Below are 23384 nucleotides of genomic sequence, written 5' to 3'. Positions count from 1 at the left end.
AGCTGAAATGGAAGCAGGACATGGAGAGATACTAGATCCAGATGAGTGAATATAAATAAGGAAAAAGATTTACATGAGAGAAGATAAAAGAGAACTCCTTTAAGCTTTTTTAAAGATAGTATCTGATTCCCACCCACATCCATGCAAGTTACCCAAACTGCAGTCTGGAGGGAACCTTGTGTGGTGTAGTTGCCCCAATATATTCTGGCTGGGTGTGAAATTTATAGTCTTATCCAGTTGCAAACAGAATTCTGGCTTCCCCTCTGGCCTTCCTACTCACTCCTCCCAAGGACAAATCGAGACATGCCTAATATGCCTAAACATATGGCAAAAGTTGTCTGGCAGATATACAAAAACAGCTACTTGTCTAGTAGTGTCCAGCTGGAAGAACACTGACCCACCCATGCTCACAGACAAAAACAGCGTTTGGAGCATGTAGCCAGTATTATTCAAAATTCTCCAAATACATTTAATAGTTAGTTCATGGTGTGCCTTAGTTTCCTATTATGATGCCATATACTAAGCATTTACATAAATATCCCCCCACATGTTCCCTTCCCATGCCTTTGGTGTTCTTGTTCACACACAAAACCAATCCATCTATTACCATTATCTACTAATGTCTAATGCCTCTTTTCCATTCCCACTAACCCCTCTCTTAGTTGCTCATTCAACAAAAAGTCTTCTGCCTTCTACCTACATTAGTTACATCTTGGAAGCCAGATGTCTGTTATTGCCAAATAAAGGCTGTATATAAATGTAGAAATTACCATGGAAGTGCACATTTTTTGTTAATCCCATTTCCCCTTATTTTTGTCTTCTTTACTTCTCATCAAACTATTTAGCAAAATAGATTAAAATGTAATGTCATTTTTTGTATTCATATAGCAATAAATGTTTGCTGTTCATTGTTTTTATTTGTATCACACTCTTTGCTGCTATTTCTAATATCAACTGAATTGCGGTATTGTATGGTATGAACAAATAATATATTTTTAGATTGCAGAGGGGCTTCAAATATCCCAGTACACACATACACACCATACATACAGAAATGCATTTCTTTATATTTCTATAAAGAGACAGAGAGAGGTAGTCAGGTAGCTAGAGGCTATAAAGCACTAATAAATGTTGATGTACTACTAACGTGGCACTAACACAATACCACATTGTGTTATGAATGGATGCTTTATTATTACATCAGTTGTTGTTTGGATAATTATCAGTATGATTGGAGACAATGATTTGGGCCTCTTTAACTGTGACTTATACATGTTATTTTAGACTCTCTGACTTTTTCAAAATATTTTTTTCTTCTTTACTGGCTATGGTACCTTTGATGACAAGGTACACAGTGGTTAGCAGTGCTGCCTCAGAGCTAGAGCCATGTGTTTGCATCCGACCAGGGCCCTATTTATATGACGTTTGTATGTTTTCCACGTGTTTGTGTGGATTTCCTCCAATTTCTCTGGTTTCCCTTCCACAGTCTAAAAACAAATGGGTATATCAATTGGCTGCTGATACAAATGGTTCCTAGTGAGTGTTTGTGTGGTAGGAAATTTAACTGTATCCTCCAATGGGGCAAGGACTGATGTTAATGATATAATATTCTCTGTACAGTGCTGCATAATTTGCTGGTGTGGCATAAATAAGCTATAACAAATAAAGTTTCACTCTGTAGTAAATAACAGTTTGCGAATATATTCATCAAATTTTATTAATCTTGTTACTTATTTTAATTTGCAGAAAGATGTTCTTGACTGTTACTGTTCTTAGATTTACATGTATATTAACATATACTGCCAATTATTCATTCACTTTATAATATATATATATATATATATATATATATATATATATATATATATATATAAATATTAGCCAGCACAAGGATAGATAACAGAGCGCGTAACTCTGAAATTATCCAAAAGTTCCAGTATAGTCAATATAGACAGAGGTATAGCCTATGTTCAGGCGGCTGCCAATTCCCACAAAGCTAAATGGTGGACTGGAAAAATTCTATAACAAAACAAATGGGAGGGGGCGCCACATAGTATAATACTGTATTATAAAAACACAAATACAGAAACTCTGCCACAAGCCAGAAACATGAAATATAAAATTAACCACATGGGTATATAGAAGAATATTCATATGATAAACAAAGAATTCAGGTAGATCAGTGAGTAAGTAAAGAAATGAGGATCATAGATGACAATCTGGACCACCGACACCCCTCAAGTGTAATGTGCGGACCAGATAAAAAAACTTTATAGCTTGTCTGTTGGCTTATATGATGTCATCAATCACAAGGCAAGACCTCTGTGTAGCTCAAATATGTGGATGGAATATCTCCCGGTGTCCCTTGATCCTTCCAAGAATGAGCCTCTTTTTAACACTGCTCAAACTTCGAACAGTACACAGGAATAGATACAGAGAGAAACCAACATAGTGTAACACTGTATACACAATGGGTTTATTGCACAAAAAAGGGTAAGTAATATACTTACATAAAACCAATTAAAACATGCTTATCTAGGTATCTTTCGGCAGTCAGCAATAGATGGTAATGGACAGTCAGTCCCGCTGTTATGTCCAAAGTTCAACGCTAATTACTTTTACTGGAGGGCAAACTTATATGTGAAAGACAACAGTCCTACAGCACAGAACCCTCTGCACTACACACACATGCTTATTATTATTATAGTATCCATATTCATTTGTGAAATAATCATTTATATTTCGTCACACCATGCATATATCAATCTACTGACTTCAACATTTTAACGGGGATGGAGGCATTGCACTAAAATAAATTCCTATTTTAGCATTTTCATGCCCTTACTGCTTCCAGTTTCCCTACTCCTCCCCCACTTGGTACTGCCCACAGCACACTCTTAAGTGCAGTGGGCAGATCCACAGGGGTATAAAGGGGGGGATGTTGAAAACCTGAGAGGGAGCTAGAGCAAGGCAGATGGAGGAGGGGTTAAAAATATAGCTAGATGCATAATATATATATCCGTACTCTCCCGAGGTGGACATGTTTACATATACCCCCTCCTTGTGAAGCAGATACAGAAAGCAAAGGAAAATCAAAGAAAAATCACAGTTTCATTCATAAGAGATGCCCAGGAAGGGAATGGATAGCTGCCACATGTGCACAGTGAGATATATATATATATATATATATATATATATGAATCACCTAGGAGATCACACAACTCCTAGGTGATTTGGCACAACTGGCCTCAGCCAGTTTTATTAAGAAATTTCAAAATAAACACCTTGCCTGTCCGGCAATAACTAAATATAAATCACTCCCGACTAGCAAACTAATACATAGCATAAGAAGTTCCAACCCAGTTTTCTCACAGCAAAGATCAGGCTTCCTCTGCAGACCCTTTACCCAGGTAGTGAGACACTTAATCCACCGCTTAGCAGCCTTTTAAACACAGCTCATTAGCATTAATGAGTTTGACAGCAGGACAGTAGACCCAAACTGGGCCTTGTAAATGGAGCTCACCCCTCACTCTCCATTTACACCCTAGGTACCCTTTACCAGATTTTCCCTAAAGCAGAACATCTCTTTAAAACATTTCCCCTGGAGTTTTAAAACATGTAGAGCCTGAGTCATTAAGGAAAGTAAGGCAAACAAAGGAGTAAATGATCTCCGGGATAAACCATGTTACAGTGCAAGGGGTGCCATCTAGTTTATTATTTTGCTCATAAGGAAAATACTGGCTGTTTTTTCATCTAGCACACAAATACTTGAGAGCTTTATTTTTACACTGAAAGTTAAGTTGATCTAGAACATGCCCTACCCGAACTATAAATCTGTCCCCACATTTTAAATGTACCTCCCCCTCCAATGCAATATGATTTTGGCCAGGTGTAAAGTTACTCCTTTTTTATGCCTTGCGCTCCTTAATAACTCAGGCCTGTAGATTGTAGTTTAGAAATCTGGGACTAATATACCTGCCTGCAAACATTTTCCAGGGTATTTGTTACTATATATATATATATATATATATATATATATATATATATATTGCTTTTTTGTAAGAAAAAAGGTGCCGGAACTGACCTCTTTCTGCCCCTTTCATTTTTGTGTAGCCCCCTTTTTCTGCCTCTCTCATTGTTCTGTTGTCTGTACTTACCTTCTATGCTTCTTTTCTCGCTTCTCTGCTTGATTCTGGCTCCTCTCACTGGTAGCGACGTGACATTAAAATATACATATATGTACACTTTAGTGCGAAAAAAACATTGGATAGTTCTTATAAATATATATAGGGGTTTTGGTTATCTGTTTATTCTTTAATTGACATTTACCTACCACACCGGTGTCGTTTAAAAGGTTGTATCTAGATCTTATATATTTAAAGATAAGAACAATGTTCCAAAGTAACCACTTGGGATCAAACAGTAAGAGGAGTCCATAGTTAAGCCAAGTTCAGAGAAATGGGAAGGCTCAACAGGAAAAATCAAGATCATACACTCAGGGTGCCTATCAGAAGCACACCACTTCCAGCCAAGCTGTTTTGTTATGATAGGATAGGTCATAAGGTACAGGCTGAAGTCAAAGGATTGTAAAAGGTATAATAGTGATGGACTTAGCCGAGATTGAAGGATTGGAGAAGGTAGAATCGTAATGTACAGTCAAACAAAACAAGTCTTCAAAGCATAAGCAGAGAAATCCAAAACAAAACTTTGTTTCTGCAAAAGTTTGGTAGGACTGAAGGACCTTATAAAGGCTACAAACAAGTGAGATATATTGTTCTGATTGACTTGACCTTTTCACTGAAGGGTAAATTGCAGAGTAAAGAAAGCTGTGCTGTATCCAAGTGAGGTGACTAGCTAGATTGCTGTTATTAGCAGAGTGCTATTTACAGGAATTGAGAGGTGGTGTTTGTAGTTGTCATTGTGCAGAGTTTTCTGACAGCTGTCATCTGGAACTAGTTTAGTTACCTACTAACAGTCACACTTTTGACCATTGATTAATACTGACACAAGCTTTCAATCATTAAGCCAATATATGCCATTAATGAGCAACAGAAGAAGGATGAATTTAAAGAGCAGACTAACACATCCATTATATGTCTCACCAGACTGTACATTTCCCTCCAAGTTACCAAGTTGTTTTAAGTGTATTAAGTGTATATTTGATCATTGATCATGTATGGATCCCTGTTAGATGTGGAAATCACATAATTCTCCTTTTGCACCTTGAGAACAGCTTGGATATTTAAGAAGGACGCCATCAACCCGAATGTGCTTAATAAAAAAGTTATTATTCTTTTTTTTTTGTAATTTTGCAGTATATTTGTCTTCTTTCTCATTCTGATTTTTGCTTATATGTATTTGATTTTCACATTTTTTTTAGTTTTAGTGCCTCTGTGGCTCTAGTTGATATTTCAATTTTCTTTTTCTATTTACTATTTATTTATTGTTTCCATTTATAGATGGTTGCCATGCATTTTGGAGACAGTACTGTCAGTAACAAGTTGCTAGGTAACATTAATTGTTTCTACTTATATTTTTTGCTGTTTATTTATGGTTGGTTGGTTAGCAACCTTGTTCTCATTTTATTTCTTTATTTTCAGCAATCCTATTTACTTTAGCATCATTTGGCTCTCTAGCTATGTGTCAATCTTTGAAAATACATATTATATATATATATAGTGTTACGAATGCATTATTTATTATTACATGAATTGTTTGGCCAAATAACAATATGGAGACAATAGTTTTGGCTTATGTGTGCTAGGTTTTCTTAATATTTTAACCAAAGTAGGATTGTATATGGTGGTTAACCTTACCACAACTTCTCCTACTGCCTGCATTGTAAAACTACCAAATTCCATCAACTTACATTCCCATTACATTTTTCATACCACCACTTCTAAATTTCTACTTCGACCAAATAAGTTTTTGTTTTAAACAATTGTATTGAAGAAGTTCAGATTTTACATTTCACACATCAGTTTCAAATTGGTACTTTCAATTTTAAAGTCAATGAACAGACATGTATTTATAAGTCATTACAGGTACTAAAGGTGCAAAACAGGAAACATGGTAGAGAGTAGTCCTTGGCTAAATTTACAGGGATAGCAATCCAAGTATAAAAGTATAAAGTATTTCAAAATATTGCAGCAGTGCAGTCTTCACAATATTGGACCACGGTCATTCACAGAGTACAGCATCGCAAAATTACTAGGAGAGGGAGTAAGTACAAAGCCCTACTCTCTCTAAACTACAAGCAAATAATTAGAAAACTTGATGTACCTAGATACCAGAGGGAGAATGAGAATCCACACGACATCCTATATAGAGATCGGTGGATCTTAAAGATGCACTCTGGTTTCATACCAGAGTGTATGGCAGAAGCATTCGTGGAACTGTATTCATAAGGGAACAGGCAGTATATTAATGTAACTCTCCCAAGTTTCAAAGAACTTACAGGTTAGTGTGCCCTTCTGTAAAGAACAGCAATTTTTCAGTCAATTGGGGGAAATGGGTAAACCATCTACTTAAGCCTAAGGTGACTTTAGTATGAACCAAGAGGGCCCTTAGAAAGGCATAATTAGAGTATATCGCTCCTCGTTTTGAGAGATGTTGCCAGCAGTAGAGTGTCAAGGGGGTTGTCCCAATCAACTTCTGTGTAAAGGGATATTACCTTATGAGCGTAGTGTTGAGCTTGGATGAAAGAGAGGCCACAGACCTAGAAAGGGATATAATTCCTGTGCTCTACTATAACGATATATTTTTTGCTAGTCTTTTCTAAAAGTTGTCCCACTGTCTTTAGTCCTTCCCTTTCCCATGTCGTGAAAGCGTGGGCCGCCATGCCATTTTGAAATTCAGGATTCCTGAGGAGGGGAAGATGTATTGATTCATATGTATTAAGATGCAATTTATGTTTTAAGATGTGCCAAATTTTCCTAACCGAGATGAGAAGGGGATTTTCAAGAATTTGGCTTTGATATGAATGTCAGGGAGGAACTGTTTTTCTATCGCTATGTTGGCGTATGTACTCTATGATGTCAGCCAGTCTTTCAGATATTATAATTGGGCTGCGTGACTGTATTGCACAATGTCTGGGAAGTTTATACCTCCATTTGTTTTAGGTTGCTGGAGTTTAATAGGACTAATCCTGGGGTGCTTCTTTTTCCATATAAATGTGCGGAATAGATTGTTAATGTGTTGGGCATCCTTTTGCGTTAGGAGAAGCGGCAACGTTTAAAGAGGATATAACAGCCGAGGGAACGATATCATCTTAAAAGATTTGCTCTGCCCAAATATGGAAGATTAAGTCATTCCCAACCCAATAATTATTTTTGCTTATCAGTTATAGCCTTACCAATATTAAGATTGTAGAGAGTGGCCATGTTCTTCAGGAGCCGAACCCCCAAGTATGGGATTGAGTAACTAACCCACTGCAAGACGAGGGATTGAGCCTACCAGCGCTTAGCCGGGCCTTGTCCCAGGGAGATAGCTGTTCATTTGTCGAGATTCACCTCAAAGCCCAACACTGAGCGAAACTCCTCAATTTTCTGCATCAAGGACCTCAGACGTGACTCCGGGTTTGAGATATGGAGCAGGATATCATCAGCAAATGCTGTTATTTTAGTATTTTCCATACCAATATGTATACCCTTTAGCTGGGGCCACTGCTGGATGACTCTTAACATGGGGTCTAGGGATAGATTGAATAGAAGGTGGGACATTGGGCATCCCTGTTGGGTACCCCTCGTCACTACTAATGGTCCTCAAAACAGTGTTTTAATTATTAGGGAAATCGATGGAGTGTTGCAAAAATAATCAATCATTACTATAAATACTGTTCCAAATTCCCTATTCTCCAGTACAAAAATTGACCAAGATATGGTATCAAACGCCTTATGGGTGTCTAGGCTGATGAGTACATTGGATGTGTGTGGGGTTTAAGAAGAGACTATTATAGATGCTATAGCAGTGCGGATATCCCGTACCTAATGGTGTCCATGGACGAACCCCAATTGGTGTTGGGTCAACAGAGAGGGTAAGATAGTTTGGAGGCATTTGGCCATAATGCGAGAAAGAATTTTAATGTCCAAGTTAAGAAAGCAATGTAAAAGGACCTTAGGAGGAGATCTGCATAGGGTCTTTATTAGGTTTGGGAATAAGTGTGGTGTAAGCTTGATTGAAAGATGGGTAATGGGGAAGGTGGCGGTGAATGGTTTGGTATAGTTCTAATAAAGTTGGAACTACTTCCACTTTCAGGAGTTTGTAGTATTCCCCCAAGTAACCATCAGGACCAGGGAATTTGTGGAGTTTCAAGTCTGAAATTGTGTCTGAGATCTCTCAGAAGGAAATATCAATTTTTAATGAGCCATGCTGGCTAGGAGACAGTTTAGATAGTTTGGCTTCTTGTAAAAGATTGTTTAGGAGGGTGTTGTTTGGTGGAGTGGCCATATATAATGTCTGATATTATTTAAAAAAAGTATCTCCTATTTTTCTAGATTTAGTTAAGGGCACATGGGAGTCTGTTATTTTAATCACTGCTATGTGGCTTTTATGTCTAAAAGGTTTGGACATATTTGCCACAAGTCTACCGGCTCTGTTACCCCATCTATAATACTTATTTTTTGTGTAGTGCAATTTAACCTGGGCTTGAGCTAATTAGAAGTTTTCTAAAGTGAGTTTTGCCTGTTTATAGGTGGCTAGTGTTGTATCATTAGGGTTGGAGAGGTAAATATTGTATTGGGTTCGCATGGTTTGTGTAGGCATTTGATAGGTTTTGTTAAATTCTTTTTTCCGGTTGGCTATCTACATTATTATGTTCCCCCTCATCACTGCCTTGTAAGTCTCCCACAATAACACTGGATTGTCGAAATGGTCAATGTTGTTATCTAGATAATCCATCCAGTGATGTTTGAGATGTTGTTTAAAGTTTTCTGTTGTGTAGGAGGGGGATCTCCAGGAAGAGTATAATTGACCTTCTAAAGGAAAGTGAAGCAATACGAATACTGGGAAGTGATCAAATATGAGTATAGATCCAATGTCAGTCTTGACTATTTCTGTTATTAAAGGATCTGCTACAAGTATATAGTCGAGCCTGGAGACTGAATTGTGGACCCCTAAATGGAAAGTAACAGACTTGTCAGAAGAGTTTCCATGGGTCTGTGAGGCCATGTGTGACTTTTAGCGTAATAATCTGGGTCTAAAGTTCAGATTGGGTATTCTGAGGGGGGGGGGGCTTTTGTCCAGGAATATGTCATCAACTCCATTGAAACATCCCCTGTGACAGTTATTAATAAGTGATCCAGTCACACCCCTCTATTACTAGGTTTGGTGTCTCTCTGGATGCAAGGCGTTGGGATATGAGGTTAAAGAAATCTTTCTGATTAGTGTTAGGGGCATAAATATTTAAAAGTGTGTATTTGTGGTTGCAGATTTGTACGTCTAGCAGTATATAGCTACCATTTAGATCGATGATCGTATCAGAAATGGTGTAAGGTACATTCCTCCCAAACAGTACAGCCACTCCAATGGGTTTGTTTTTATATGGAGCTGTTATGCATTCATTGATCCATGCATCTTGAAGGATAGAGTCTTCTCCTAGTTTCCAATGCGTTTTCTGTAAAAAGATGATATCAGGGCTGAGCCTTTTAAAATGTGATATGACTTTTCCTCTCTTTATTAAGGTATTTAGGCCACTAACTGGCATGGTCAGCCATCCCCCCCCCCTCTCCCGAGGATTGGTTACTCACGGATTGCAGTCTCCCATAGAGTAGTCCCGTAGTCAAAGAATACCAGTTAAGTTCCAGTTTACTTTGTAATATTTGGTCTCCTCCGCGCCTCGCATACATTTTCTTGGCTAAGATTGTTGTACACATCAGAAAATAAAGAAATGTATACATTATTAGCCAAGCAATCTTCATCCACCTTTTTCTATACATTTCCTTTTTCATTAACAAGCTAGGTAGACCGAGATCTACCCTCATAGCTATGAGCATTTCAACATTTGTGTAACACATATGTATGCATAAATAACCTTAACATTGAACAGGCACTAATTTAGCATAACTAACCAAATACATGAGGCACTATATAGATAAGCATATTAGTTTTATTTATAGCCTCAACGATGGGGGGATTGTAGTTCTCCAATCTAGTTCTCCTGGGATGAGGATTTGTTTAGGAAATGTCAAGTTGCCTCCTCAGGATGGCGTTGTCAAAAAATAGGGTCTTGCCATTCTCAGTGACCCTGAGTTTAGCTGGAAAAAGCAAATCAAAGCGCTTATTGTTATCTATCAGGTACTTGCAGACGGCTGAGTACTCTTTTAGTTTCTGTGAGACTGTAACCGAAAAATCTTGAAAGATTAGAATTTTTCTACCCTTGATCATCAGGGAACCTTGTTTTCTATAGGCTCCCAGTATTGCTTCCTTAGCTTTTTTTTTAGGAACCTAGCTATAACAGGGTGGGGTCTAGGTCTTTCTCCCTCCCACTCCTGATCTATTCTATGTGCCTTTTCAATTTAAGGCTTGTCCATTGTTTCCTCAAGCTCTAAAGCCAGGGTGATTACAATGCTGAGGTAATGGGTAAGTTGGGAACCTTTTACTGATTCTGGTATACCTATAAAACGGAAGTTATTTCTCCAGTTCTATTTTCGAGGTCATCAATCTTCTTTGTTAGTTGCTGCAGTGTTTGTAAGTGGCAATCCACTGTGGTTTTTAAAGACAAATTATTGTCTTCCAGATTATTCGGGGCATTGTTCCAACTCAACAATACAGGTTGTATTGGTCAAGATGTTTGCTATGGCACTTTCAACCATGTTATGCATGTCCTGCAGTTTCTTATCAATTTGGTGTATGAATATAGCATAAAATTCCATTGTCGAGATGGATGGAGATATGGTGGTTTGGGAGAGGGTCACAGATTGGGCAGAATTAGCTGGCTGTGCAGAGTCAAGCAGAGAAAGGGGTGAAGGAGGGGGATTGGGTTTATTGTTTTGTTTTTGGTTTACCCATAGTGGATGAGGGAGTTTTGGGTCTGCTTGTCTCTTTTTTTGTTTGTGTACAAATCTGTTCATTAGATGGACAAGATGATGAAGGAATGGAGACTGTTTAGAGTAGTGCTCCCAGTGTATTAATACTAATTTTAAAAAAAGTTTTACATTATCTTCTCACCAGGGAGAAATCACATAGACATACAAATATAATTTCTTGAATCACCCAGTTCAATCAGAGATGTAGTGGGTTAGGTATTCTTAGATGAGCAAAGAACAGCACAATGAAATTTTCACTTACAAGACAAAAAGATCTGCTAAACGATTCTCCAGTGAACTGACAATCTAAGTATAAAGTATAAACAGATGTGGATTCTTAGATTTTCTAGTTGAATTAGAGATGTGATAATTAGATATACCCAGATATATGAAAGAAAGTATAATCAAAGTTTTTCACAGAATGTCTGTTGAGCAATTTCTCAGTAATCTAACAATCTGAGGTAATACCAAATTTCACTTACAGAAATCAGGTGAAAAGAGCAAAATCAACTGCCAGTTGGCAGTACACCCTCTAATAGCTTACTGTCATGTATTATTAGTATTATGTACCGACTTGTATGATCAGTTTCAGAACAATCGGATGGCTTTCCAAGGAGCAAAAGCTCAACCTTGTAGATGGTGAGGTGTTTTTCTCCAGATATTGTCTAGGATGCACTTAGTCTTGTTCAAAGTCAATAGTGCAATGCATATAGCAGCAATGTTCCTGAAGTGTGTCTTGCTTGTAATTTCAGTAATGGGGATAAAGATACCACTACATACTCCTAATCTCTGCCAATGTATGTGTTACATATCCCCAGGTCACCAGATTGGGGGGAGGCGCAATGTTAGCACTTGCAAGATTGCAATTTGGCTCCTCTTATTGTGTTTTATCCTGGCTATTAGATAATAAACAGTTGCCAGTCACCAGGGAGATTTAGTTGTAAGTTATGTCGTGTGCAGAAGTGGCCTTTCAGGCTACTGTTAATCACGTTTCTAAAGAGGTGACTTTTCTTTGTGTCTGTGGAGTTGTAGGTCTGGGAAGCAGGCAGGGAGAGTGTAGTGATACTTGTTAGCAGTACCTTATAAGAGTGCCTTTTAGTCGATGTTACTCAGCAGGCTTTCAGCGGCTTGCAGTACAAATTTCAGCTCCCTCTCCTCGTATGATGTGTCCATTTCTGCAATTCTGTTACTTAGGCTATTTCTGCCTCCGCGGTTCACCCACAGTGTGCTGCTGCTGCGAACCAGTTCTCCTATGTCCACAGGATGGGTTCAGTTGCCGTTTCCAGCCCCACGGGCACAATTAGAGACAGGGGATGTGCTGATGTGCTGTCGTCCAGGCTGGGCAGCTGTTGGCTGGATCGCATCCTAGGTATCAGTGTGCAGAATGTTAGCAGATTCTGCAACAGTCGTCTGGTTGCCCCTTTCTGGGGTCCCCCAGCAGCCGTTTCGCAAAGATGCGGTAGCGATGCAAAGGAAAGCAGGCAATTTAGTTCTGGGTGTAACCTCCGCAGTCTGCAGCCCTATAGTATGGGTGTGCTCTGATAGTTTGTTGGTGTATGTATCTGTGAAGGCACCGGTTTATTGATCTTTGCAGGGGCTGGAGGAGTGAGGTAAGACTCCGCTGTCTCCATAATTCTGAGCCCCCTGGGCACTGCTCCAATTTTCCACGGGTCTGATCGGCAACACCCACACCAAAGTAACTCCGCTGTGCTATTCTCCCTTTGGTATCCGCTACCTGCAAGCTCCCCTCGTTGTTCAGCAGCACTTGCAAAGCTCCAGAGGTATGTGTTCAGGGAAAATACGCCCCGCAAAAAGCACCCCCAAAACAGCGGGGTTAGTTGGTCGCCGAGCGCCATTAAGCCTGTTATAGGTGGACAGGACAACGTAAATCACCTGCAGTTGTGGAGATTTCTCTAGGGTCCCAAATTAGTGGGTATGAATCCCCCTGGCGGGATATCCAGGCCTCTATGCCGAGGTCAGACTCCAGGGAAAAGAAAAGGTTCTATGAATCTGCTGTTATCAAAAATAGGTAGGTAGCCGGTTGGTTGCCCCTTTGTATAGCCAAAAATATTAGTATAGAAGGCTCAATTACTGGGTGATGGCAACAGATTTGGTAGTAGAGCAAGGAGGGAGTCTAAAAAGCGGCCATATTTGATGCCCCACCCACCGGAAGTCCAGGGAAATAAATTTTTAATACATTCAAGCTTTTGTATCTGGAAGCATGAAACGTTCCACGGTGGAACCCATATCGCTGTGAATGATCCTGGTAGCTGTCAGTGTTTTATTTTGACTCTGGGAGAAACTGGGAGAATCCTCAGTTGGACACCTTACTAGCATGAAAGAGTAAATGCTAAACAGGAATTATTTCTAAGCTGTTAGCAGTCCCGCCTTGCAGTATCTGGTGGTGTAGTGGAAAAGTGGAAAATGCGTATCACAGGAATGTTACACATTTTAAAATATGTGTATTACTGGGAGATACTGGCAAGCTATGCCCTGACTTCCATTACATTGCAGACAGCTGCCATATAGTAAGCCAGGATCATCGTTTGCCATCAAGAACTTTAAAGGTAAGGATATACCAATTGTATCTGCCCCCTATATGGGTCATATGGATACATGCTTTTAATTTAATTATTTTTAAGTTGAATATTGGCATGTTCAAATCAGCTTCAGTGCGTGGGTCCCCCCTCCAAATGATATAAACCTTTGTGCTATCAGTCTAGTACTGGTAGTCGGAAAATCAGGGGGGAGGACGGCTCCCCTGATTTTACGATATCTAGTTCTAGACAAGCCAGCTGGGGCTGGTGGCACTCTAGCAGGGGAAACCGCAGCATGGGGTTCCAGTGGTCCCCAAAGTGTGTGCCACGGCGCACTGTCACAGGGGTGCCATGGCCAGGAAGAAAAGAATAAAAAAACTTAAAAATCCGGCGGCACCTGGGACCCAGCATCCTCCTGCATCCTCGCTTCTCACTGAATGTCGGGCGTGACGTCATCACGTCCGACATATTCAGTGAGAAACGGTGGGAGAGAGGAGGATGCTGTGTCCCAGGTGCTGCCGGATTGGTAAGCTGTTGTTTTTTCTTTTCTTTCTGGCCATGGCATCCCTGTCGGCGCCGGATTGGTAAGAAGACAGAAGAAAGAAGGCAAAGTATGTAAGTAAAGAAAGGGGAGGGGTAATGGTGATAGGAAACAGCAATGGAGGGGCAAAAGAAAGAAGGAGCGAGCACAGAGTGTGTGGATGAAGGGGGGCACAGAGTGTGTGGATGAAGGGGGGCACAGAGTGTGTGGATGAAGGGGGGCACAGAGTGTGTGGATGAAGGAGTGCACAGAGTACGTGGATGAAGGAGGGCACAGAGTACGTGGATGAAGGAGGGCACAGAGTACGTGGATGAAGGGGGGCACAGAGTGTGTGGATGAAGGGGGGCACAGAGTGTATGGATGAAGGGGGGCACAGAGTGTGTGGATGAAGGAGTGCACAGAGTGTGTGGATGAAGGGGGGCACAGAGTGTGTGGATGAAGGGGGGCACAGAGTGTGTGGATGAAGGAGGGCACAGAGTGTGTATGAAGGATGGCACAGAGTGTGTGGATGAAGGAGGGCACAGAGTGTGTGGATGAAGGAGGGCACAGAGTGTGTATGAAGGATGGCACAGAGTGTGTGGATGAAGGAGGGCACAGAGTGTGTGGATGAAGGAGTGCACAGAGTGCGTGGATAAAGGAGTGCACAGAGTGTGTGGAGGAAGGGGGGCACAGTGTGTGGATGAAGGGGGGCACAGAGTGCGTGGATAAAGGAGTGCACAGAGTGCGTGGATGAAGGGGGGCACAGAGTGTGTGGATGAAGGAGGGCACAGTGTGTGGATGAAGGGGGCACAGAGTGTGTGGATGAAGGGGGGCACAGAGTGCGTGGATAAAGGAGTGCACAGAGTGCGTGGATGAAGGGGGGCACAGAGTGTTTGGATGAAGGAGGGCACAGAGTATGTGGATGAAGGAGGGCACAGAGTGTGTGGATGAAGGGGCACATTGTGATGGTTTTTGTACATGTTGTTGTTTTATTTTGTTTGATCTTATTCCTCTTAGTATTAGCTGTAAATTCTTCTTCTTAGTATCAGCTGTAAACTATTCTTTGACAGAAATATAATTGAAAAAATATATAAAAATATTATTTTCCTTATATTTATGTGTATTATGTTTGCAAACAACTTACTAAGTATTTCTGTCCTGACCTAAATACTTATTACGTTATTTTGACCCAACTACTTATAAAACGGTACTGCTCTGTAATTATTTTGGAGGGGTGTCTTGAAAATATTATGGAGACTAAAAGTACCGCGAACTGAAAATGTTTGGGAACCACTGGATTACACAATGAGAATAAGTGTCTGATTGGTTGCTATGTTTTAGTGTAAGTTTTGTATTTTTTGTACTTTTGTATTTCTGTGTATTTTTCACCAAAAAGTAGAGTGTAATGTCAGTTGGGGCAGTATCTGTGTATGTTTTATATATCCTATCCCTTGATATATCTAATTGCGTTTCTTTGTTGTAGACCCATTCTTATTGAAATATAACCCACAAAGCCATTGCTATAAGCATACCATTGTGAAAAGAGGACTATGTGCGAGAAATAAGATAAGTGAGATGAGTAAAATAATGTTTCTGCATCTAATATATCCATCATAAGATATGGTTAAGCACTTTTAAAGATGTAACTGACACAATATATGACCTTCTCGCAGTGATGATGTCCTGCATAAGAAACTTCCGCAGGGGATACCTTTACGTATGTGCACCCTGCAACTATATTCTTCTGTAGACCAGAATGAGCAGGACTAATCCAAGATCTGACATTTTTGCATACATAGCCAATTTGAATGCAAGATATTATTTGTAGTAATGCACTTCTCCTGTTTACTTAATTTTATTGTTGTTTATTCAATTCGAGATACTATTTGTAAAATTGTTTAGGAAGGGGATATTACATAGTGGAAAACTTAATTTGCCTTGTTGATGAAGAATAGCAAATGCGGGCAAATCACAGTTTGGATAATCCGAAACTTGTAATTTAACTTGCTGGGAACAGTTATTATAAAGTAAGCTGTCATTACATGTACTCTAAACACATGCAAGAATTACTTACATTATATCTTAACAAAATACCTTTTTTCTTTGGAGTAGGTGTTTTAATTTCAACTAAAAGTATCTACCATAAAAAGATAAGTAGCAAAGTACATTTTCATGGAAAGATTCCAAATGTATTTTCAGAAGAAATAGTATACTGTTTAAAAAGTTGCAGACTGTACTTTGTTTTTAAACAAAATCTTTAACTTCTATAATAAATGTTAAAAGGATTTGACTAACCTTTATAAAACTTTTGTTAAGTGCATTCCTTGTTACGTAATGTTTTGTGTTGGTAAAAGCAGCACCCGTTGAGTGTTACTATTTTCAGTAAACAGCTCCTCTTCTGCCCTAATAACTGCTGCCTATCTGTTATGATAGATAAATCTACCCACAATCTGTATGCAATGTCATTAATTTGAAGTTCACAAGGATGTCAGAAATTATATTTAGAAAGAGACTACATATGAAAATAGAGGACCTGCATACCAAAAACAATAATACCCGTGTAGGTGCTACTAATATTAAAGCAAAGCATTATGAAGGCACTTAAGAGGTTATATAAAGGTTATTTTTCCTTCAAGTCTGTGAACTAGGTAACAGTCTATCAGTCTTTCTAGTCTTAAAGCAACACTATCAACAAAATAGCTTTTTTCATCTTTAACACAGTACTAACTGTTGCTTTACTATATCTGAATGTTTCATTTACTTGTTATTTTTATGGAAAGCTCTTGTCCTGTCTGAGAAGGAAGATCAGGTCCTTCTATTCATGCAGGGCCAGTGCAGCTACTAAAATAAATATATTATTTAAAAAATTTACAGCAAAGTCTACATCTTATATCCAGTCTGAAAGTTAGCCAACCTAGGCTGATTATAAGGTTATAGGAATAACCGGGACCCAGACTGGTCAGTGCAGAGTGGATGTCTTAGTGGTTACCAGCCGTGCTCTGAAACCCACTGGGGTTCTTTCAGAGTCACATGGGCTGTGGACTATGTGCTGTGGGAGTGAATATATCCCCTGAAATGGTCATTATTTTAAAAAAGTATGAAATACAAATATACCTTCTGTCCACTGCTTGTTTCAAAAAATATTTACATGAAAAAACCCAAACACTCTACTCATCTTCAGTACTTGATTCAATGTAACCAGAACTAACTCTGCTTTCCAATCCCTAGGGCAAAAAAAGGAAAAAGGAAAACACCAGAAAAATAACCCCTTAATTCAATATCAGAGACCAGGCAGCAATGTACAAAACAGTCGACAAGTGACTCTTGCTATTGTGGAAATACAAGTAACAGCATGTTCCACAACTACTAGAGCATGGGTAGGCAACCTTTTTATATCAGTGTGCCTGCTAAAACCTTGTCAAGTCCAGGTGTGCCATTATATATATATATATATATATATATATATATATATATATATATATATATATATATTATTTAAAAAGTATCGCTATCCAGAGATGGCATAAAAGGACAGATATTTTGAGTTAAATAGGCTTCCCTGTGCAAAAGCCTCCTGTAGGGGTAACCTCCAACAACATCAGTATTATACCCAGAAGTAACCCTCTGAAGAAAAGGCCCATGTGATTTATTAAAGGAAAATTGTGCTTAAGCGCCAGCCTCAGGTTCCAATTCTCAGGTTCAGTTATGTGGTGTTGGACTCGGTTTTGTCTTTGTTCGTTTATATCGCTTCAGTTCGGCAGCTAACAACGCTGCCTACCACATTCAGGAGAGGAGAAGAAAAGGTGTGAAAAGAGGAGATGTGGAAGACAAGGGGGTAGAAGGTGTGCTGCAATAGGACTGTGGGTTGTGGGGGCACAAAGGAAAAAAGGGGAAACAAATGGGATGGGGGGCAAGGGAGACATGCACACAAAGAGGGAGAGGGAATGGAACAGGCAACCACAATGTAAGACAGATGCACACAAACAGTTTGGGCACACATGGGCAGGGAGAACAGAGGCATATTGGACAGGGGGGGGTTAAGGCACACATGGGGCAGGGGGGATAGAGACACACATGGGCTGGGGAAAGAGAGGCACATGGGGCAGAGGCACATTGGGCAGGGGGGCTGAGGCACATAAGGGCTGAGGAGATAGAGGCACACATGGGGCAGGTGGGACAGAGGCACACTTGGGGCAGGTAGGACAGAGGCACACATGGGGCAGGGGGAGCAGAGGCACACATGGGGCAGGGGGAGCGGAGGCACACATGGAGCAGGGGAAGCAGATGCATGCAGGTGGGGGGCAGAGACATACATTGGGAGGTAAAAATGGAGGCAGGAAAAGGCAGGGTTGTAATGCAGATGGGAGATCTAACTTACTTGGATTAGGCGACTCTTTTACAGTGCACCACGAGAGAGGCAATCGCCAATAATGTGTCACAAGGGAGGCGAAGAGGGGAAAAACATGTAGAAGTAGGCACAGCTGAACAACAGATGTTGCGCTACTGTACCTGTGTAAATGACCGAACGTGCACTACAGTCCAAACGGAAACTGCTTCTTCCACCAGCGAGACCGGCGGCGGAAGCTCGGAGCTCCCGAAAACAGCATTCCCCCTTGATGTTTGGACGCGAACTGGGGGCTGGCGTGCCAGTGAAAACCTGCCGACCCCTGAGCCAATACCTCTTAGGTTGTGGCTCACCAACTGTTGTGGAACTACAAGGCCCACCACACTGGGACTTACAGTTGCACAGATGCTGATGAGCCACAGGTTATCTGTATTGTATACAGCACTGCTTAGACATCTAGTGACTCTCCAGCCATTGTGGGACTATAAGTCCCAGTATATGGGATTTTTTTTTAAAGTATTTTTTTTATTAAGTTTTCAAAAATGCATATAGGTGAGGGTATAGAAAAAGAGAGACGAGGGGGATGGGGAAGGGTACATACTGTGTGGAATCATACAAACAATGCATTTTATACTTCCTATAAATCCAGAGTAAGTGCCATTGTCTAGATGTTAATGTAGAAGATAACTATGAGGAATTAAAGCTATTTAGGCCAGGAGCATTGCACAGTGTGGTTTTATTCCCCCGGCTTCCTGCTCATGCATCTATTAAGGTGGATAATGAAATATACTTATTTGCATCCCAATTTCCATTTTTAAAACATTGGGAGGAATAGTAATTTAACCACGGGGAGTGAAATTAAAATAATTATTTTCTATTTTAAAATAGCAACTTTAGATATGTGTTAACATACAATATACATGTATACAGAATAAGATAAGGTAATGAGAATTTACAACATAAAAACAGAACAATAGAAATCAAACTATGCAGTTGTCCATATGCATAGTGTAAGAACTGATATTAAGATTCTTCCACATCCCTCTAAGCCAGTACATACACAAATATTGACATACAAAAAGGGGCCTCTAAATGGGTGTCCCTCTCTTGACATTCCCAGCAGTGTTTCTGTTTAGCAGGATCCCTGCACTCTTCAGCACTGTTTGGTTCTTTCCATTTAAAAAGATTTGATGGAAATCCTTAGAGGTATTGCGTTGAATTTCTCGTGCTAGAAAGAGACACCAGCCAGCCCAAAGGTGACAAGAAGAGGTCCCAAATATATGTGTATGCTGGAACTCCACTAAATAAAACAGATAGTTGTGGCACTAGAAAGGGGACCCACAATTACTTCACAGTTAATATGATTTTTAAGTAGGGCTTAATACACTATATAAATATAAAAAACCTGATACTTTGTATACATATTATATGTATGTGTGTATATATATATATATATATATATATATATATATATTTAAATATATATATGTGTGTGTGTGTATATGTGTGTGTGTGTGTATATATATATATATGTATATATATATGTGTATATATGTATGTATATATATGTATGTATATATATGTATATATATATGTATGTATATATATATATATGTATATATATATATATATGTATATATATATATATGTATATATATATATGTATATATATATATATGTATATATATATATATATATATATATATACAAAAAGACAGGGGGCGCCACACATAGTGTATTATCAGTGATATACAATGTAAAAGTGACTCCAACGATAAGAAAATCCCGTACCAAATATGTGATGAAATTAGGCAGATATAATAATCAGGCTGACCGTACTAGGGATCCACCTCAGGTCAGGAGAACAGGAATCCACGATCACAGACCAAGTAATAGGAGACAATCTGCGGACTCAAATAAATCCACAATAGTGTGACACAGTATAAAAAGAGACCAAACTAGTCTCAAAATACCACAATTTAATGGCACCACATAAAAAATAATAATGCCCGTACATAGAGCACAGTAAAACAAGCTTATCTGTCCGCTGGCACAAACATGGAAGAGAAGGGTAGCAGCCGGCAACACCTCAGAACATCCAGTAATGAGCACAGGGACCAAGAACCTCTCCAACGCGTTTCGTCTTGTAGGTAAGACTTTATCAAGGAGTAATGAATCTAACATCATCGCGGGCTCCTAAATACTTAAATCCTTCTACATAAGAGCCAATGCGAGCATGATCTTGGCATATGGGCGGTAACCTCCAGCTCCCGATACGTCACATCCGGGACTCCACTTCCGGTATAGCGGTTTTGTATGAAGACAGATTTTATGTTTTAGATGACATCAGGAGGGGATATTCCCAACAACTCCAGCTCCCGATATGTCACATCCGGAACTCCGCTTCCGGTATAGCGATTTTATATAAAGACAAACTTTTATTTACATAACATCAAAGGGGGACAATCCCAACATCTATCAAAATATCTGTGATGGGAACTATGTCCCAACACATCACATCCAATTCGTCATCAGCAGTACATATATAAGAAAAGCTAGATCTTAATCAAATGCCTTAACATTCCATACAATTTATAAGCCTTGGGACTATGCAGCATAAAAATGGAAACAATAATAATACATACACAAATAAAATATAGCGTCACACTATCTAATACAAAATTCAGCTAACTAGTCAGCATTATCACAAGATATACATAAAAATTCTAAATATATCTTTACATATTCCCAGATCATTACAATATAGTATTAGGCAGCATATAGACCGCCCCTTAAAGAGACAGGCAAATAATCAACACCCAACAATTGGGCTAAAAGAGGGACAATAGACCCTATCCAATACACAAAAATAACAGCATTATAAAACCCAATAATAGAGTTCCATGAAGAACACCTGAAAGGAAGAAGAAATACCTAAAGAGAAGAACCGGCATTAGTGTGCAAATCAATAGAAGATTATATCAAAAATGAAGCCATTTCGAATGCTTCATTTAGGCCTCTAGGTGCCAAGGTGTCCAATTTATACACCCAATACATCTCTCTACAGGTGAGTTTTTTTGCCAGATCTCCACCTCGTGCACCCAACACCACATGTTCAATACCTTTAAACTGGAGACCACTAGGGTCAGCATTCTGACAGGCTATAAAGTGTCTAGATACTGTATGTAGATCTGATCTATTTCTAATAGCCCTCACATGCTCCTGAAGACGTATCTTAAGGGCCCTCTTAGTTTTACCTATATAGACCTTTCCACAAGGGCATTCTAGTTGATAAATGACTGACGTAGTAAGGCAGGTTATACGATCTTTAACTTTATATTCCTTCTGGTGCAATGAATCATAAAAGACTTTACTCAAAGGAGAAACAAATTTGCACATATTACAATTGTTGCATTTGAAGGAACCTTTCCCCAAATTATTGAGAAATGTAGTCTTATTACCCTTTTCCTCTTTAAGTAAACTTGGTGCTAGTAAAGATTTCAAATTCCTAGTTTTCTTAAAAATAACATCCGGTTTCAACGGAACTACCGGACCTAAGATTGGGTCCATACAAATTAAACTCCAGTGTTTATTCAAGACAGATTTTATCTTTCTTTCATCTTTACTATATTCCGTAATGAAAGGGACTAGTGTTTTACATCCTTCCTGTTTTCTATTCTTATATACCAACATCTCTCTTCTATCTACATTATTAGTTTTTATTAATGCTTCTGAGATGATAGGGTCAGGGTACCCTCTTTCCTTAAACCTTTCTGCAAAAATAAGGGATTGTTCCTTATATGAATTTTCATCCGAACAATTACGTTTAATACGGTAAAATTGTGACCTAGGAATATTATCCTTCCATTTTTTAAGATGGCAACTATCATAGTGTAAGTAACTATTCGTATCAACCTCCTTAATAAATGTTTTTGTATGAATTTCAGGACCCTTACTTTCCAGAACTAGATCCAAATATTATATACGGCTATCATCAATCTTAGATGTAAATTTCAGATTGAAGTCATTTCTATTCAAATAGCTCAAGAATTCTTCCAAAGTCTGAAGAGGACCATCCCAGATTAAGATGATATCATCTGTATATCTACGATAGAAAATGATGAAAGTGGAAAAAGGATTATTATCACCATATATAAAATCAGACTCCCATCTACCCATAAGGAGGTTGGCAAAACTGGGGGCAAATATAGTCCCCATTGCCGTTCTGCATATCTGCAGATAGAAGTCCTCCCTGAATTTAAAATAATTTCTAGAAAGAATGAATCTGATAAGTTTACAAATAAATACTTTAAGCCCATCATCTAGATCTTTGTCCAACTGGAGATAATAGTTGATAGCCTCTATACCTTTAGTATGGTCGATGGAAGTGTACAGAGCCTGTACATCTATAGTAACCCATCTAAAACTAGGTTTCCACTGTATATCACCCAACAGATGTAACAAGGATGTGGAATCTTTTAAATAAGCAGGTAGAGAGATCACATACTTTTTAATAAAAAAGTCTACATATTGTGACGCATGTGACGTAAGGGAATCAATCCCCGCCACAATGGGTCGCCCAGGGGGATTCTCTAGGGACTTATGCACTTTGGGCAAATAGTAGAATATCGGGATCACTGGTGATTCCTGTAACAAAAATAGGTACTCATCCCGAGACAATCTTTCCCTCTGTAGTGGGGAAAACCTATTCCTTGAATCTAGGGGTAGTAACATAGAGATGTTTTACCAATTGGTTAAGAAAGATCTTTGCCAAAGAAATGCCACAGTGAGCTATAAAAAGAACATCTCACTTTCAGAGAAAAAAGCATTGGATGCTCTTATGAATAACGACAAAATTGTCATTAAACAGGCCGACAAGGGGGGAGGGATTGTGGTCCTAAATAGGGGAGATTATATTATGGAGGCTGAGAGACTATTAAATGATATAATCTCTTATA

This window comes from Mixophyes fleayi, chromosome 3 (genome assembly GCF_038048845.1).
Source record: "Mixophyes fleayi isolate aMixFle1 chromosome 3, aMixFle1.hap1, whole genome shotgun sequence".
NCBI classification, from domain to species: domain Eukaryota; kingdom Metazoa; phylum Chordata; class Amphibia; order Anura; family Limnodynastidae; genus Mixophyes; species Mixophyes fleayi.
This window is presented reverse-complemented; position numbering follows the sequence as displayed.